The sequence below is a fragment of the Eublepharis macularius genome, chromosome 5 (assembly GCF_028583425.1).
Source record: "Eublepharis macularius isolate TG4126 chromosome 5, MPM_Emac_v1.0, whole genome shotgun sequence".
NCBI classification, from domain to species: Eukaryota; Metazoa; Chordata; class Lepidosauria; order Squamata; family Eublepharidae; genus Eublepharis; species Eublepharis macularius.
In genome coordinates, this window is record NC_072794.1 from 155,483,162 (window position 1) to 155,502,689 (window position 19,528).

Below are 19,528 nucleotides of genomic sequence, written 5' to 3' on the forward strand. Positions count from 1 at the left end.
GAAGGCAAGCTGCTTGGATTCATTCGGCCCTGGTCTTTTACTTTCATTTGTGGTTGGGCGGGGGGCGGGGGGAGAGAAAATGAGTGCAAGCCGAGTGGTGCTGAGCTCCAAAGGAACACAAGCTGCTTGGATTCATTCTGCTCTTCTCCTTTACTTTCATTTGTGACTGGGTGGGGGAGAGAAAATGAGTGAGTGAGTGCAAGCCGAGTGGTGCTGAGCTCCAAAGGAACACAAGCTGCTTGGAATTCATGCTGCTTTATTTTCATTTGTGACTTGAGAGAGTGAGTGGGTGCAAGCAGGGCTGGCTCTCCAGAGGAGGGTAAGCTGCTTTGAGTTCATTCTGCTATAAGGAAATACCTGGAGACTTTTGCAGAAAGGGGCCTGAGGGGTGGATGTTGCCTTCTGACACTTCTGGTGATGTCAGGGGGTGTGGCATATGCTAATGAGTTATGCTAAGAGTTCCTGTAGTTCTTTTTATAGGAAATGACCTCTGGCTCTTCTTATGTTCTTATAACATCTGAAAAAATTTCATATCTTGTTGAAATTTACAGGACTTAAATCAAATTAAGCCAATAGATGATCTGAAGCTAGCCACTACATCCCATGGCTAATAATCTCATCAAGATCTCACTAAGGTTCAGTAAGAGCATTTTTGAGCATGTACTTTCATCTTTTTTAAAAATGTTTTTGTATGCATATTTAGCTCTGGTTTCAATTGTATTTAATTATGTGATTTTGTTGATTTTAATGGTTTTTAAGATGTGATTTTTATTACGTACGTTTTTAGTTTGTTAGCTGCCTTGGTGATCCTGACGTGGTCAGAAAGGTGGGGTATAAAATTTGTGGAGTAAAATAAATAAATAAATACTGAATAACCAAAACTGGCCCTACAAAAATGGCTTCCAGCAGGGCTGGATCAACAGGGGGGCAGGAGGGGCGTCTGCCATCAGTGCCGCCAAAGAGGGGGTGCTGGGCACAGCTGCCAGCCCCCGGGAGCGTGCCGGCAGCAGCACGGGCAGCTGAGCGGAGGGGGGAGGCCGCCCGTACCATTTGCCTCCTCCACAGGACAGGGAGCATAAAGCAAGCCGGCCGCCCCCACAGCGGGGCAGGCAAATGGCACGGGTGGCCTCCCAACCACCTGCATTGTCACCGCCAGCTCCGCAGCGCACCGTGCGCCAGGGCAGCCGGCTTGCCATGCTGGCGGCAACCTCCGCCCTGAGTGATGATGTCACAGAAATGACATCATCATGCAGCCCCAGGAGCATACGCACACTGTGCACATGCGCACAAGGGTCCAGACTTGGGTTGCTCAGGTGGTGGCAACCCCTAGATCCGGCCCTGGCTTCCAGACTAATAGTGAGTCCCCTTACAAACCCTTGCACTGATTTTATTCTCAGCCTCTGAAAAAAAGATTTTGAATAAAAATCTGAATTCTGCAAAACAAGCGAACTTGCTTCCAAAAGAAGCAAAACTCAAACCATGTTCAACTTTCTTTAAAAATGTAGGTTTTCTCAGTTCTTCCCACTTTATGTTCATCCCATTTGTAGCCTGTCTGCAGAATGTGAACTGTTTGCTGTAGAAACTGATCCCACTGATGTATCAAGGTTGACTTAAAATGGGTCCCCCAAGCAGTGTCGCCATCATTTTATTTTCTAAGGTACATATGAAGCTGGCTAATACCAAATCAGACCATTGGTCCATCAAGGTCAGTATTGTTTACTCAGGGCCAAGCTACAAGTGACGAATGACACAGGCTGGACACTTGTCAGCTTCCCTCAAGTTTTGATGGGAAATGTAGGCATCCTAGTCTTGCAGTTGGGTTCTCCAACTGCTGTCCAATGGACTTTTCAACTGTCAATTGGCCAACATTCTGCTAAGCTGCCTACATTTCCCATCAAAACTTGAGGGGAGCTGATAAGTGTCCAACCTGTATCTTTTGTCACTTGTAGTTTGGCCCTCAGACTAGCGGTAGGTCTTCATGTTCTCTAGCTGAAGTTTTTCACAATCAAATCCTTTAAAAAAAAACTGGAAATGCTGGGAACGGAACCTGGGATTGCTCCAACACTGAGCCACTTTAAAGAGAGCTTTATTTGCCGTAGCTTCTTGCTTATGGTAAGGTCTTTGAGGCCCCAAAAAAGCTCCTTTTCCCAGAAGCTTTGGCATCCCATCTTATTTGCAAATTTATCGAATGTTTAAGCTTCTGGGAGGAAATGCTATCTTGGCCACCAACACTAAAACTGAACTTGGATCCTGATTTCTGCGACGCTGGAATACTGTGGCTCTTGACCTCCCCACCCTTTCCTGTTCTTAGGTGATAAAACATTCCCTGAAAGTATAAGAGCATTGGAACACTAGCGCAACTCGATTGCAAGAAATCCTCTCTTTTTTTGTCCGGGCTGCAAACATGGCACCCCCTGCAGTTTTTGAATTGTGCTTAACATCACATCCTTGCTGCACGTCAGGGACAGAGGACAGGAAAATGCAGAGACTGCAAAATGCAGAAAGCTGAATGTGCTTGTAAGAGGAAGGCTAGAGCAGTTAGAGCCCAGGTTGACAGTCAAACTACCTGCGTTCAATTGAAGCTGATGATGCCCTTAGCAGCAGTTATTAGTGCATCACCATCATATAATCATTTTTTTAAGAGAAGCTTTCTTTCTTTCTTTCTTTCTTTCTTTCTTTCTTTCTTTCTTTCTTTCTTTCTTTCTTTCTTTCAAAAAAGCCTCTTTTAAATTGAATCTGTGTGTTTACTATCAGAGGAGCAATGTTGACTATACAGTATAAAATTTTAATATTTTCGGCAGGCAAGTGATCCATCTTGTCTAGACGCTGGAGAAATTTTCAGACGCAAAATGATTTTAAATGCTAAAGCAAATAATGCTGAAATTATCCCCCTCCCTTCTCTCCTCCTCCCTACCTGATTGTGAGAGTGTCACTTCACTTACATTTGCAGTCAGCCATCACATCACTACAAGAATAACTGGCACATCGTTGCACTCCAAAGGGAGCCAAAAGTGTCTCCCCTCACAAAACAGACGCTTCCCCCAGACAATTGTGCTTTCTACCTATCAATAAAAACAAGGCTTGTTTGTATGTTGCCGTTGTCAGTATCATAGTCTGACTTGATCACCATTCTTTGTTCCCATGTGAGAAGCAGTTTGATGCAGTGATGGAGAGGGATAGACAAGGACTTGGAAGAGCTGAATTCGAATCACTCCTCTGCCATGAAGCTTGCTGGTCACACTCTCTCAGCCTATAAGTACCTCACAGGTTAGTGTTGTGAGGATAAAATAGAGAAAGGAGAACCATAAGAATATTAGAAGAACCCTGCCGGATTAGACCAGTAGTTAATCTGTCCAGCATCCTGACTCACTCAGTGGCCAGCCAGTTATTATGGAGGCCTAGTGACAGAGCTTTACACAACGAGTGATTAAAATGTGGAATTTGCTGACAGAGGCATAGACAGCTTTAAAGGGGATTAAATAGACTCATGGAGGACAGTTCTATCATTGGCTACAAGCCATGATGACTGAAGGGAACCCCCACATTCAGAGGTAGTAAGCATCTGAGTACCAGTGCCAGGAGGCAACTTCAGGAGAAGGCCTCAGCCCCTGTGCCCTATGGTTGGATCTCCATAGCAACCGGTTGGCCACTGAGTGAGTTGAGATGCTGAACTAGATGGACCATTGGTCTAATCCAGCAGACCTCGTCTTATGTTCTTATGGTTCTCCTTGCCCCATTTTATCCTCACAACAACAACTTGAGCCCAGCCAGGTAGTCTGCTACACATCAGGGTGGATGGTATACTAGCAGAATACCTAATTTTTACGTTTTCCTCACCGCAAGTATAAGCTAATGCTTACAATTTGTAATCATGTCTTAAGAGAAGCTCCAGAGCAGATGTGTTCTTAAATGGAATTAAGAAACAGAGTGAAAACAGATTATTTGTGGCTGCATATGTAATATTTTCCATGGATAATTTAGTAAGTATGACTTCCCTTAATACCCAGACATGCAAAATCTTGAATACTTAATAGAGAGAATCTTATGTAAGGTGTTTCGCTTCAATAAGAGAATAGCAGAAATTTATTTAGGAAAGAGTCTGAAAAAATAGATGGATATGGGGATTTGACCCTAACCTGGATAGCTCAGCCAAGCTTAATCTAGACAGATCTCGGAAGCTAAGCATTGGTAAGTAATTGTACAGGAGACCTCCCAAGACCAGGGTTGCAGAGGCAGGCAATGGCAAATCACCTCTGTTGGTCTCTTGCCCTGAAAACCCCAGCAGAGGTGGCCATAATTCAGCTTTGACTTGATGGCACTTTCCTCCATCACCACGCTGGGGATTTGAGGATTTTCTAGACGAGTACTGTGTACGTGTGTAGCAAATTTCACCTTGGCAAATTAGACATCTTTAATTCTTCAAATTTTATGTAGTCATACTACCTGAGGATATACTCTGGCTCCTTTTATGTTTCTTGGCGCTAGTCAAAATTCTGGTTTTCACTTCTGATGATAGCATCATCAACATAGTATTCCTCCCCCCCCCTTGCTGGCCTACTTAGTAGCGGCTGGGCTTAGGGGGTTGTTGGTGGGAGGTCTCCTGCCTTAGTGAGAGACCTGGCAACTCCACTCTGAATCCATTCCAATTTGTCTACATCCTTCTCAAATTGTCGTGTTCAGAAGTAGACACTGTTCTCCAGATGAGATCTGATTAGCTCTGAGCACAGTGGGACTATTGTTTCTCCTGATGCTGTAAGTGAGATCCGAAGGAGAGCTGTGCCCTTCCAACTAAGCTGGTCTATGATTGCATTGCAAAGAGACCAAAAAAATAAGTAAATGCTGCTTGCATCCTAAGTGAGGTTGGTAACCATTTGGTGAAAGTTTCTCTGATGAAAGTACATCAAGCTGAAACGGGATTTGTGCTCACTTCAGAGTTGCTAGAAATGAATGGGCCTTGGCAATGTTAGCAGGCACAATCTATTGGGAACATCTTCCACATAAACTCCAAGGGAGTGAAAGGGAGTGATGCAAAAACCACTCCGATCTGCTTCAGTGGAGTTTTCACATGAGAACTTCCCTATAGCTTGTGCTCTCTGATCTTTTGCGGCTGACCAATTTAGCCACTGGATTTTTTTTAAAAAACAACAACAACTGTATTAGCAGGATTTTATTTCTTTCCTCGACCTCATTTCATTCTTTCCCAAACCCGAGCCCAATCCAAGTCAAAAGGACTTTGCATGGAATGCAGGGCCGAAGACTTCTGGCAACTGGCCCGCTGCATATTTATTAAAGTCTCTTTCATTCTCTTTGTACTTCAGGGAATGATTTAACCCTCTTTGGCAAGGTGCTGGGTGACCTAGTCACTAGGAAGGGTCCTGGCTTCTTGGTTCTCAGCAAGCATTTTGGTCTCAGTTACTACGTGAACACAAGACTGGCTGCTTTTCAGTCAGGGACACAAAAAGTGTCTTGCGTTATTCCGCAAAACGGGGGTGGTGGTGGAGGTGGTGATTGGCATCTTCTACATTGGGAGAGGCCCTGGCTGCAACAGCATGCAAATTATATTGTCAGACCCTGAATGACAATAACTCGGCATGGCACAGCGTCCAGGTCAATGGTAGGGCAGGGCTGGAAAACTCACAGAAAGTTCAGCATGTTCCAAGCCTGACGTGGGGATAAACAAGAGAGTTGCTTGGACAATGGCATTAGTTGTTTTGTCTTAACAAGCAACATTGGAGGGGGAACGCAGAGTGTGCAAGGCGGGGGCGGCGAGGGGGTGGGGGAGAGGAAAGCTTTATCACATTGTTAGTGAAGCTCATCTTATTGCATCAACACAGACACTGTTTTGTCTCAAGCAAGTAAGATGGTTTAGACTGTGCCACATTGCCCATTTGCTTTGATTAAATTCTGTCTGTGACTCCAAGTCGTTGAGGTTTCTTAAAAACCCTCTTCGCTTGAAATAGAACTTTATTTGATTTGGCTTCAGTTCATCTTCAGGACAGAGGAATCTAGTCTTTCAACACATGTTAAACAGATTGTATTTTATCCCCGAAAATTAAATCTACAAGATGAAGATTTCCAGGCCTCAAATATTGTACAAACATTTTTACCACTTCCCAGAACACATTCTCAAGATGGAAAAAATAAAAGCCCTTTTTTTGCACGGGGTATTGAATGCTGCAAACATCAGTCTTTAATTTTGCCTATACTTTTTTTTTTTTTGACAAAGTGTTTCTTGTACTTGTACACACATCGTTGGTAAAAAAATAAATCAGACCTTCATGGGTTAAATGTGACAGAAGGCCATTGACTCTCCTGGCAAATGAAAAGAATCTTCTCACAATCTCTCCCTAATCAAGCATGGACTTTTGCTGAAAGACGATTGGCCGAATTATTAACAATGCTTGCATGGATGGAGGCTACGGGACGAAGGAATGAAGAGCGCTACACTCTTATCAACAGGTGGCATGAGAATCACATGATTTGGGGGGCAAATAGGATGAAAACCAAATACCTAAAAATTTAAATAGCTTCTGCCACATATTAACTTATTCTTTGCAGGTATTTATTATATATTAATATTTAAAGCATTATGAATGTTTAACAAAATAATCAGAATGCTTTAAATATTACCGTTACCCTAATATTTAAAGCATTCTGATTATTTTGTTAAACATGCCTAAAGAAGGTTCAGGAAAAACCATAACACGTATTAAAACCTACTACATAAAAGATGAAGTAACAATAAATGAGTAACAACTGCCGAAACTAACAGGAAAGATCAAACAAGGGGCAGCAGCACTGAATCATACATTACTGTTGAGGGGTTACTCCAGAAGAGAACCATTTTAATTTGACACCTCAAAGATAGTAGAGAGGGAAGGAGGGAGATTTCCTAAAATAGGAAGATATAGGTCCATTTGCGTCTATCTATCTATACCACTTGCTCATTAAGAAGCTCAGAGACAACTTATTTATTTTTACATATGTATTTTCATTCATAATCCATCTTTCTTACTTCGACTCAAGGCATATTACAATCGCTATGATAACATTTGAATCTAACAGGAAAGATTCCTAGTAAAACAATATAATGCACTTAGGCTCGGACTGAAGAACTGAAAGAAAAATCACATTATCTCTATTCTCACAACCGCCCTAATAAGTAGATAGCATGTAGCCCATAACTCCACTGAGCAAAATTTGAAGACTAAGGGCCAAGCTACAAGTGACGAATGACACTTGAACGGCAAGTGGATCGAGTGGAGGGCAAGTGAACAGGGAGAAATACACTTGCCGTTCAAGTGTCATTCGTCACTTGTAGCTTGGCCCTCAGTGGTAAAACTGGAGGAAGTATCTTTAGGTTGGAAGAACTTCGACCAGCCTAAGGTAGGATACGTGCACTCAAGTGTATTCAGTGAGATACTGAGCCAAAGGGAGTGATGGGATCATGTGCATGGAGCTCATGTGCATAGATCCAAAGTGGGCAGCAATATTGTCCCTGAGTTGCAGGTTTCTAGTTTAGTATATGTTTTTAAATTATCAGCTATAACCTCTATGTACAAGGCATATACACAATAATTACAAAGCATGTAAACAAACAATGGTTAACTATTATCAATTTTCTAGTAAAATGAGATTTTCTTAATCCTTTTGCCATAACTGGAGCAAGCTCCAGTAATCATCATGTTGTGTTACATCTTGCACTTTCTATAAAGCAGTGGTTCTAACTAAGACATGCCATCCCCTAACCCTTTCCAACCATTCCCTTTCTTGAGAACTTGTAAACTTTTTCTAGCATGTAAGCAAACACCGTTATAATTACACTGACTGGGGAGGTCATGGCTAGTCCCATTGTGTGAATTTTTCGATCCACATTAGGGGACCAGCCCTTCACTATTAGGTATAGCAATAATACACTTGCATTTATTTCATGCTGTCCTAACTATGTCACCCATTTGGCTTGACTGTTTCACAATGCAGCAAGTATATGCAGTGGGTGGATATGCTTGCATCCAGGGCTCATTTCGAGGGGGATGGCACAGGAACGTAGTTCTGGCAGTTCCCCAAAGAGGTCACATGTCAGGTGGGCAGGGCCACTCGCTGCCATTTGGTCCTGTTTCGGCCTGGATTGGGGCCGAAAAAGACTGGATCGGGCCTCTGACGGGTGGTGGATCACTCTCCCACTCAGCAGCAGCCCAATCCTGACCATTTTGGGCCCCCTTTCAGCCATTTTCAGCCCCTTTTTGCCATTTTTGGTCCAATTTCGGCCCTGAGTGGCCAGGATTGGGTCCAAAACAGCCAAGATAGGTGATGTCAGGAGGCATGGCATATGCAAATGAGTTATGCTAATGAGTTACTCCAGCTCTTTTTCTACGAAATGACCCCTGCTTGCATCCATGTACACACATCTATGAACCTGATTGAGCCTTATTTCCTAGATACTTGTACATTAAAAGCTATGAGTCCATACAGGTGTGATGTCTATGGGCCGAGCTACAAGTGAACGGCAAGTGTATTTCTCCCTGTTCACTTGCCCTCCACTCAATCCACTTGCCGTTCAAGTGTCATTTGTCACTTGTAGCTTGGCCCTATGTGTTACATATTTGTTATGGGAACACCATGTGGTACTCTATTAGCTTTTCCACTGGCAAAAGAGGGAGGCAATCACTGGAAAGGCTATACTATGCATTGTGGATCCCAAGCAAATAAACACTACATTGGACAGAGTCTACAATGAGGAGGAGAATTGGAAAAGATAGGAAGGCTACTGTGCACTGATGTTACCCAATGTGTGGAGATTCTCTAAACTGACTAGTGCAAAAAAGTAGAGTGAAGTCCAAAAACTGCCTTGTAATTATAATATTGCAAGCAACCTTCTCTGTTTGCCTTTGAAGTGTTCATCCCCCAAAACAGAACTAAATGTACAGGTTTTAGGGAAAGGGGGGAGACTCTGAGATGAGCCAGAAGCCCATTAGATGAAGCGACCTGGCAGAATCGAAAGGAATTAAAAGTCCAAGAGTGACATCAGTAATGGTTGTGTGTCCGCTCCATCCTTTGTGTCTCAAGTTTGCCTGGAAGTGGAGGGCTCCGAGGCTGTTGAGACAATGTCTGTGATTTATGTTTGCCCAAGAAAGCACTTTGATGAGTCAGTGAAGAGGAATTTGGACTTAATTTGAGTAATGCTTGGACTAGATAGCTGCCCAGTCAATATATAATTGAAACAAACAAGTAGAAAGTGAGAGAGCAGCAAATTCATTACTTGAGATTGAGAATCGCATCTGCTAGATCTGATGTGCCAGACGAGACATTTTAGGCTTTTCTCTCAATGTCTGTCTTAGAGCCTCTTGGGTTATTTCATTAATTCATTTGTTTCAACTAGATTATCTTTCTTTCTCTCTGGCTTCTTTCTGTTATCTATACAGATGTCATTGCAAGAGGACCAATAGCTGATTTAAAAGGGGGATGGGGGACCTCAGTGTAGCTGGTCTATTATACAGGTTGATCTACTCATTTTGATTTTGCTCTGCAATAGATACTGCAGACAGTCTTGTACCAGCCATGGTGTCAGTGTGAATCTCTCCAGAAGTGGGACAAGGGGAGGATGGCAAGATGATGCAATAAGCAAAATGAAAGAGGCAGGGAGAATAAGAATCAAATTTAAACTCATAAACACGTCCCTCTTCTTTCCTCGCTTAACCTTGTAGCTCAAAAGCAAATCCCAGAGAGTGTTTGGGTATATTTATTATTTTTGTTGTTGTTTTGTTATTGCTATTGTATGTTGATGCTCAGGCTTTGGATTTGCAGTGGAAGGGATTTCCATTATTAGAGGGCAGCCACTTGGATTCTTGTCTTAATGCCTTTGCCATCTAAGCAGGGCAATGTCATCAGTGGATCCAAGATTGCAACTGGGGAACATAGTACCATCCTTTGCTCCTAGCTTGCTGTCTATTGATTCCTTTCACCTAACTCAGCACATATTACATCTCCTTCATGAGATACATGGAAGTAAAAGGTAAAGGTAGTCACCTGTGCAAGCACTGAGTCATTACTGACCCATGGGGGGATGTCACATCACATTTTCTTGGCAGACTTTTTACGGAGTGGTTTGCCATTGCCTTCTCCAGTAATCTACACTTTACCCCCAGGAAACTGGGTGCTCATTTTACCGACCTTGGAAGGATGGAAGGCTGAGAGCAGAACCACAAGTGACAAAAGGCACAGATTGGACACTTGTCTGCTTCCCTCAAGTTTTGATGGGAAATGTAGGCAGCTTGGTGGAATGTTGGACAAGTGGCAGTTGAAAAGTCCATTGGACAGCAGTCAGAGAGCGAAGCTGCGAGACCAGGATGCCTACATTTCCCATCAAAACTTGAGGGAAGCAGACAAGTGTCCAATCTGTGCCTTTTGTCACTTGTGGTTCTGCTCTAAGTCAACCTTGAGCTGGTTATCTGAACCTGGCTTCCGCCAGGATCGAACTCAGGTCGCGAGCAGAGCTTGGGCTGCAGTACTGCCACTTACCACTCTGTGCCTTTAATTTGGCACTAGTCTCGTAAGCTACATGATAAAGAGAAATTCAGCAGCAGAAAGTTTTCCCATCACTCCATCTTCATTCCAAACAAAGCTAAGCTTGTTGAATTTCTTCTTCACTCCTACTTGATATGGATGTAAGAGCCTTGTCCATTAAAAAAAGGTTGATGACCTTGAAACAAGGTGTCAAGAGAATGAATAGTTCTGGGTATTGGAGATAGTTAAGATGGGGAAGGAGAGAGGAAGAGGAGATTCTTGCAGGGGTGGCTGTTGTGAGTGGCAGCAAGTAGGTCTTCGTGAGACCAGTCTTCTACCTCTGTGTTCAGACTTGGAGCAATAAAGGCTGGTGCTTATATGATGCACGTCAAGGTTTTTCACTGACATCAAAAGCAGCCATAAAAGTAAATGAAGAAGACAGAGGAAATTCTAGAGCTAATGAAAGGTGACTTTCCAAGCTCAAGCTTTGCAGGTGTTTGCTTAACCTTGAATTGGAACCACCCAATGTTTAATAACATCTGCTCCCGTTATTAATCTCTGACAAATTTTTGCTGCATTTTCCACAGACTCAAACCATGCATCACAATTTATGGTACCCAATTTTGCATCAGTAAATGATGCAATAAATCTTATTCTGGATTTCTTGGGATGAGCAGGGAAGCAAAATCGAGCGTAATCTTGCTAATACGCAACCTCTTCTTATAAACCGTTACACTTTATTTGGTGGCATTCTGGTGCCTTCAGTGAGCTTGTTCATTTCTCTGAAAGAATGATTCTGAAACTTAGGGCCAAGCTACACATGACGAATGACACTTGAACAGTAAGTGGATTGAGTGGAGGGCAAGTGAACAGGGAGAAATACACTTGCCATTCAAATGTCATTCGTCATGTGTAGCTTGGTCCTCAGTCAGACCAAGAAACTCCAAGCCAAGAAAGAAACCACCTAAATTTCCCCAAATAAGAAAAAAAGAAGCACAGATCACGCAAGGTCTGAAGTGATTCTAGACAGCTGTTTACAGTAACACGTCCCCAGATACGTTGCCCATAAAAATCAGCATGTTTTTTGTGGATATATGTGATGAAGTGAGCTTTGACTCATGAATTCTTATACCCTGGAATTTATTTCTGGTTGTTAAGGTGCTACCGGACTCGAATTAATTTCTGCTATTACAGACTAACATGGCTACTCACCTGAAACAATGTTTTCTGCTGGTATTGTAATATGATGTCTCCAATTTTTTCCTCTCAGATTTAATGACTTCCTTCAGTTGGCTACCGGTATTTCATAAAGTCTTGAGAACCTTACAGCTGAGCATATAAAAGATGTTAGAACAAAATTTGAGTCCAGTAGCACCTTAAAGAACAAGAAAATGTTCCGTTAGTCTTTAAGGTGCTATTGGACTCGAATTCTGTTCTACCATTACAGACTAACATGGCTACCCACCTGATACTATCAAAGAAATTGTGAATGGTTTGAATCGCATCACTTATAGTTTACACCTCTATAGTAGTCCATCCCTATACTTGATATTTACTGTTTCCTGTACTTTGACCTCTCCTTGGAGAATGGATTGGTATAAAAAGAATCCTGCCTTTGCTAGTAAAGGGCCCTTAGATCTGAAACAAATGATGACCTTTATGGGGATACACTCATAATGCAATCATAAAAAAATGTTCTTGGAGTAAGACCTGAGTAGGATTCTGAGAAGACATGTTTAGGATTGCTCTCCCAGTTTCTCCCTGCATAGATTCTCATAATGGAACAATCTTTACTAGCACATGGTTGGAACATTCTTGCGTAGCCAGAGTGTTGGACTTAGATGAGAGAGCCTTGGATTTAAACCTCTACTCAGATGCTAACCTTATTGGCTAACCTTGAATCAGTTATCCTATCGGCATAATTTAGGATTAAAAGGGAGGATAGTCAGAGTTGAAAAATTCAATGTAACAAATATAGCAACGGAGAAGCTTGGGCAAATGGGCTAATGAATGCACCACTGGGACACCCTGGGATGTAAATTGGCCTGTCCTCCAATCATATAACTGATTGACAGACTACCAAAATAGGCCAGAAATGGTTTGGGGCTGAATCTCTAAGTATCAGCCCCCAAAAACCTGATAAGTATTCTCCTCCTTTTCATATTTTAGGGAACGCTTTCCTCTTTGCCGAATTCTCAAATAATTATTTCATCTTTTAATGAAAATTCGAGCTTTCTATCAGTGAGCTTCACTTTTAGAGTAATCTGAAAACGAATCTTGTCTAATGAGGTTGTTCTTGTTAAAGACTGGCCAAGAAAATATAAGAATTGTGGATTGTGCTTGAGAATCATACAAGGACAAATATTTGATATTTGATATTCATCAGTATGCTGAGCACTTCCTGGTAGGCTGCGGCAGAAAGAAAGAAAGAAAGAAAGAAAGAAAGAAAGAAAGAAAGAAAGAAAGAAAGAAAGAAAGAAAGAAAGAAAGAAAGAAAGAAAGAAAGAAAGAAAGAAAGAAAGAAAGAAAGCTACTATGATTGCAAGACATACCTGCACTCGAAAACTCAACATTTGATTTCTCTGAACTGAATGTAAAGCGCCTCGGTTGAAAACATGGTGTTTGATCAGGTGATATAAAAGTCTACGTGGTGATTCATCTGCCTCATTGCAAATCATCTCATTCAATAACTGCTAGTTGGTTGGTTAGAGTGGTTAGATTACAGTGCAGTAGTTAAGAGTGTCAGATTACACACTCTGGGAGACCTAAGATCGAATCCACACTCTGCCTTAGAATTTCATTGGGTGACCCTGGACCAGTTACTCTCTCTAAGCTTAGCTTACCGCATAGAGTAGTTGTTGTGAGGATGAACTGCAGGAGAGAAAAAACAATACTGTAGGGACAATAGCAGAGTATAAATATCTAAATAAATTAATGGGTGAACAGGCCTCCTCTGCTTTAGACTTACACGCCGATTACTAGAAATGCTGCAAATTTAACTGCAAACATGGGGGGAAAGTGAAATTTAATGTGTTCGAATGTGTCAGCCAGACAGGAGCTGATCACTCAGACTGTTTGTGCCTTGAGTCTCAGTGAGAATGACAGATTAAAAGTAACACGAATTAAACAAACTACACATGCACAAAGATGCAGAATCAAACCAATTGACAGCCATTCGCATAGTTAAAGACTACTTAGATAAACACAGACAAGGAGGATTTTATTGAAACACAGCAGTTGTTTATGATGGATTTATATGATTTCTGACTGATTTAATTGTCTAGTTAAACAATTGCCTGCTGAATGGAGCAGTTACCCAACAAGGATGGGGTGTGGCAGTGGAACTCAACTGGGCTGCGTGAAAGTATGCCTGTGCGAAAAGTCAATGTTGCTGTTGTGCAGGATTAGGAAGGAATACAGTGAAGCAACCCGGCAAACGGCTTGCAACAGGTGAATGAGCAGGCTAATAAGTCATTGAAAATAATCTCCCTGTTTGCGTGAAGCCAAACTGGCAGGTGAGCAAAACTGGCATGTGTCTGAGCAGCCCTAATTTCTGTTCCTTTGAATAGATTGGGAGGGATTTAAGATGCAGATCTCCCTGGCCTCTCTGGAGTTCAGTACTGGTGTTTTCGACAGCCCTTGCTGTTGCCCGTCTCTTTCCGTCTCACTAGCCCCCAACATAGAGAAAGATGCAGGAGGAATGATGTCAGGAAAAGGAGAGTTAAATGCTTGAAGGGCTACATGTGGACCACAGGTTCTCTTTAGGGATTTGAAGCTAGGATGTTGAGGATACAGTAATAATGGTCAATTGGCCTTCCGAATCCACAATTCTTTAATAGCCGCTCTTCTAGGAAATACTGCTTTTCTCATTTCCTTTCTCATTTCTGTTATCCTGTAAATGACTTCCTCAAAGTAATTTTCTCAGCGTTTTCACCAATGGCTGTGTAAAAGGCTATGGTTTGTTTGGCAGCGAATAAATAAGGATGCTCCGAAAGTGAACTCCGATATCTGTATTGTGACATGAGGTGCTGTCTGACAAGTCTGCATGTAAGACCGTCTTCTGAGCATCTTTATTTCTTCTGACCATCTTTATTTTGGGCTGATCTGAAAAGGAATTTTGGGCTTATGTCTCACTGTCATTAATTTATATTTAAAGATCAGCCTAAGTGTTTTTTTCTTTGCTTTGTGTCTCCTTACCTTGCCCATTAAACTTGTTCTTGAAAGGAATCATAGGTTACCTCATTTCTCAAGAATGAAGGAGCAAACAATGCCTGAAGTCCAGCTAGGGTTGTCAAGCCTCTGCCAGAAAACCCTGGGATATTTTTGAGGTGGGGTATGGGGAGGGTCATGTCTGATCTGGAAGTGACATCACTTCTGGATGCACTCTAGGAATTTCTCCAAATCTCTATATATAAAGACAAGTGTCCTGACTGACTCATCAACACCCAGCCCAAACCCCTGGACCTAGAAACATGCAATTTGGGGAGAATATTCCTTTCATGATGTAAACACCCACTAAGAAGGGATTTTAAGAAATTCGCCCCCAAGGGGGTAAAAAGGGGTAAAATGTGTTTTCCCAAAGGGATACAGCTTCCCTGCCTGCTTGCACCTCTGCCCACTGCCAGCTCAGCTAGTCTTCCCTGATTGGGTCAGCCTTTCAAGGTCATTTGCACATGTGGCCTGATTGGTCCTCATCCCCCACATTCTAAACAGTATGCAGTTGCTACTGGGAATCATTGAATTTGTCCTGAGGTAAAATGCACCTCCCAGTCTTCCCCTAAAAGTTCACTAGGGTTGCCAATGCCCATAAGTATTATGACTGGATTTAAAGTAGTTAAATATCATAGCAAAGCATGGGTATCAAGTCGGTTTCTATGATAAAAATTGGAGATTCCTGGAAATTCTGAAAAGTTTGGGACATTCCTAGAGCATAACCTGATAATTATGCCAGTTCAGACACAAACCTCTGTTTCCCCTCTCACTGTGAATAGAGGTGGCAGGAAAGCATGCATGGCAGTAGGGGACTCCCTGCTGGAAATAAACAAATGGCAGCCCTAAGATCAGCTGAGGTACAGGTGTGTTTGTACCCGGAAGCTCCCTCCCTCCTTCTAGACTAGTCCTGTAATCTCTCCCTTTAATTTTTTCCTCATGTGGCTAAAGGAGTCCTCTTTTACACTGTATTCTCCAGGAAGAGTCTATAGCTGTTAAACTAGTTTAAGTATGTGACATTGCAATCATAAGCAGAGTTATGCAAGTATAAAAGAGCAAGAGTCCAGTAGCACCTATAAGACTAACAGAGTTTGTGGTAGGGTATGAGCTGACAAATTTTGTTAGACTTATAGGTGCTACTGGACTCTTGCTCTTTTCTATTGCTACAGACAGACTAATATGGCTACCATCTTGTTATAAGTGTGTAACTCAAGGATGTAACTTTGCTTAGGACTGCACTGTAAGAATTTTACTAAGGAGTGGACATTCCAAGCAATACACAGTCCCGGATCAGTGAAAATCCCTGCTCTATGGCTGCACCCACACAAGGGCTGCCAGTCCCCTGTGGGGATGGGGAATCCCTCGCTTCCAGCCTCCACCCCCCCCCACTCACTGGGCCAGTGGGGGGATGAAAAAGTGGAGAATGAGCCCAAGAGACAAAATACCCCACAGGCAAGCCCACAGCAAGCACGCTCCCATTGGGGCACACCAACGTCACTTCCAGGAGTGACGTGACATTGCACTGGCCATGGGAATGCTCCCATGCTTTGCTTGGGGCCAATTTATTTACATTTATATTCTGTCCTCTCCACAAGCAGGCTCAGAGCAGATCACAACAATATAATAAATACAATGATAAAACTTGGCTGGCAACATAAAATATAAAATCATCAAACAATAATACAATACCTTAAAACAGCCGATTCCCACAACAGTGCAATGATGTCACTCCCAGAAGGAAAATCCTGGAGGATTTTTGGACAGGTGAGTACCAGATCCCACCTCCCAATGAGAGGGTAAGGGACCTGGCAACCCTAATTATTGGATATTGCACTATTGTTGCTTTGGAGGAAGCATTTGCAACTGAATTTTCCTGTTTGCGCAAGAACATCCAGTTGCAACTGATCATTATCATGCCAGAATAGCACAACAGACAGTGATGTTTAGTTGAAACCTAGCTATGGTCGTTGTGAGTGTATGTATAGTCTAGACCAGATTTCACCCCTGTCCAGTTATAGTTGGGCAAATTATTACACAGTAGCCCACTCACCATCAAAGTGTGTTTGATATCCCAAGTGCCAGCTGGTGTGCACACCAACCTTCTCTGCAGAGATGACAGAAATCTGTCTGTGATAGAGGCAAAACTTGCCTGCTAGTTCCTTAGGCAAGAGAAGAAAATACACATGGAGACCCATGTTGGATGGGCACCAGCCACCATCATGGAAGAGTAGGAAGGACCATGTTGTGGAAGAGGAGCAGAAGGTTTCTGAGGGAAGACCGTGCTCCCCTATCTTCTGTCACCTCAGTCCTGTGGCTGTTCAAAGAATGCTCATCAGGTGCGATTCCTCCTGAGTCTGAAACCAAAGAAGGGGGGAGCCAAGAAACAAAGTATTTTTAGGACGCTCCCAAGGGGACTCTTTGTGAACAAGAAGCAGCTGAATAGGAGGCTACCTTCTCAGTTCCGAGACTCTATCACGATGAGTCAACAGCCAGGACTGAACTCCCACAGTGAGTCATGTACTGCCGACCTCTATCTACCCCACATTCTGTCAGTGATGTGTTATTTAGCCATCAGCTCTGACGGGAAAGGTTTAGAAAAAAGAAGAGGGATGGGATATGTGTGTGTACTTTTCAGAACAGAGGAACGGCCACTTCCTGTTCCCCCTTAAGCTCTCTGTCAGCAATGCTCTGGGCTGTGGTGTAATGGAATGGAAGGTTAAGAAACTGGTGGATTGAAAAGTCTCTGAGAATAGTTTCTGGAAGCTGTTCCACAGAAGTGATGGTATGCTTTCCCCTGTGAACCATCACAGTTTGTATAATTTTTGCTCCCTCTCCCTTGTATGTCATAGAATCATAGGGTTGGAAGGGACCTCTAGGGTCATCTAGTCCAACCCCCTGCACAATGCAGGAACTTCACAGCTACCCCCTCAACTGCCCCAGTGACCCCTACCCCATGCCCAGAAGATGGTGAAACAGTTCCAGGATCCCTATCCAAACTAGCCTGTGCAAAATTGCTACCTGACCCCGAGGTGGCAATCGGCATTATCCTGGGCATGTAAGAAGGGCCACGAAAACCAAGCACTGATACAACCCCTTCTGCCCTTCCCTTCATGATCTGCCTATGTTCACAGAATCAGCATTGCTGTCAGATGGCCATCTAGCCTCTGCTTAAAAACTTCCAAAGAAGGAGAGCCCACCACCTCCTGAGGAAGCCTGTTCCACTGAGGGACCGCTCCAAGAAGTTCTTCCTAATGTTTAGCTGAAAGCTCTTTTGATTTAATTTCAAGCCATTGGTTCTGGCCCGAGTTTCTGGGGCAGTAGAAAACAACTCCGCACCATCCTCTATATTGCAGCCCTTCAAGTACTTGAAGTTGGCTATCATACCCCTCTCAGTCGTCTCCTCTCTCCATAGTTGTCATCAGACCTGTCTCAACCATTTTTCCTGTCAGGGATCACAATTGTAGATTTGAAGAAGTGTCAATAACTAATACAAAGATTAGAAGTTCCTCTACTGTATTTAGCTCTGCCATTCCTATTTCCAGTTCTCTAAAGGAGTGTCTCTGTCTCACAACAGAGCACAGAGCCTGAGGCTGTAGCTCATTTTACTTACTGTATGCAGAGGCAGGCCTTTTTCAGTGATGGGTCTTCGCCTTTGAAATGGCCTACTTGATGAGGCTCACCTGGTGTCTTAGAGCCAAGCTACAAGTGACGAATTACACTTGCCTGGCAAGTGAACAAACACGTGTATTCCTCCCTGTTCACTTGCCGTTCACTTGCTCTTCACTTGATCAAGTGAATGGCAAGTGAACAGGGAGGAATACACGTGTGATGTGAGTCTGTTCACTTGCTAGGCAAGTATAATTCGTCACTTGTAGCTTGGCTCTTACTCTATTTCAGGCCCCAGGTCAAAACATTTCTTTCCCCACATTTTTACTAAAGACTTTGACCTTTTTTCCAGCTGTTTTTATGGACTGCTTCTAACCTGAATATCCCTTTAAGACTAGTTATACCCTGGCTAGTTTTTAATAGCTCTCTAAAAATTATTATCATCTCTATTTTCCACAGTCTACCAGATATTATTTTATTATTTTATCCAAGAATCCAGGAGTCAGTGAGGTATCTCCTTAGTATGTGGCATGTTCCAAGGAGTGTAACTGTTTACATCTGGCCAGTTGTTATCCTATCTATGCTGTTATTGACTAGGTGCTTAGTTATTCCTTTAGGAATCACACCTCATGCTCCCGTCATGCATCTTTGGAGAGGAATCTTATAAGTGTTACACACAGGGGCGGCGCAAGGGTTTACTACGCTCGCAGCCGGCCGGCTGGCTGGGCGCCCCCACGCGCGTGTGCGCGTGCCTGCTCGCACCAGCCTGCGTGATGACGTCACACGTGACGTCATCTCGGGAGCGCACGCGCCGCCGCCGGCCCGATTGCTGCGGCGGGCGGTCTCCGAGCTGTCCCGCTCGGTTGCCTGCGCCGCCGTAGATGCCTGCCTGCAGTGGCTGCACCTGGCTGGGGGCTTGTGCTGGCGGCGGCAGTGGTGCGGGGTGGGAGGGATATGAGGCTGGTGCTTTGTGGTGTGTGCTCCCGCCTGCCACGCCTCCTCCGGCTCTCCCTCCGGCACCCCGCGCCTGTGGCCACCGCCTACCTGGCCTCAATAGGCCCGCCGGCCCTGGTTACACATCAATGCACAACTGACCATTAGCTTTCTCCACATGCTGCTGGCTCTTCAATAATTGTATGACTTGTAAAGTTTCAACCTTGCTAGCTCTGCCTTGACTTCGTCTTGTGTTGTTGGCCATGTTTGTTGGCCT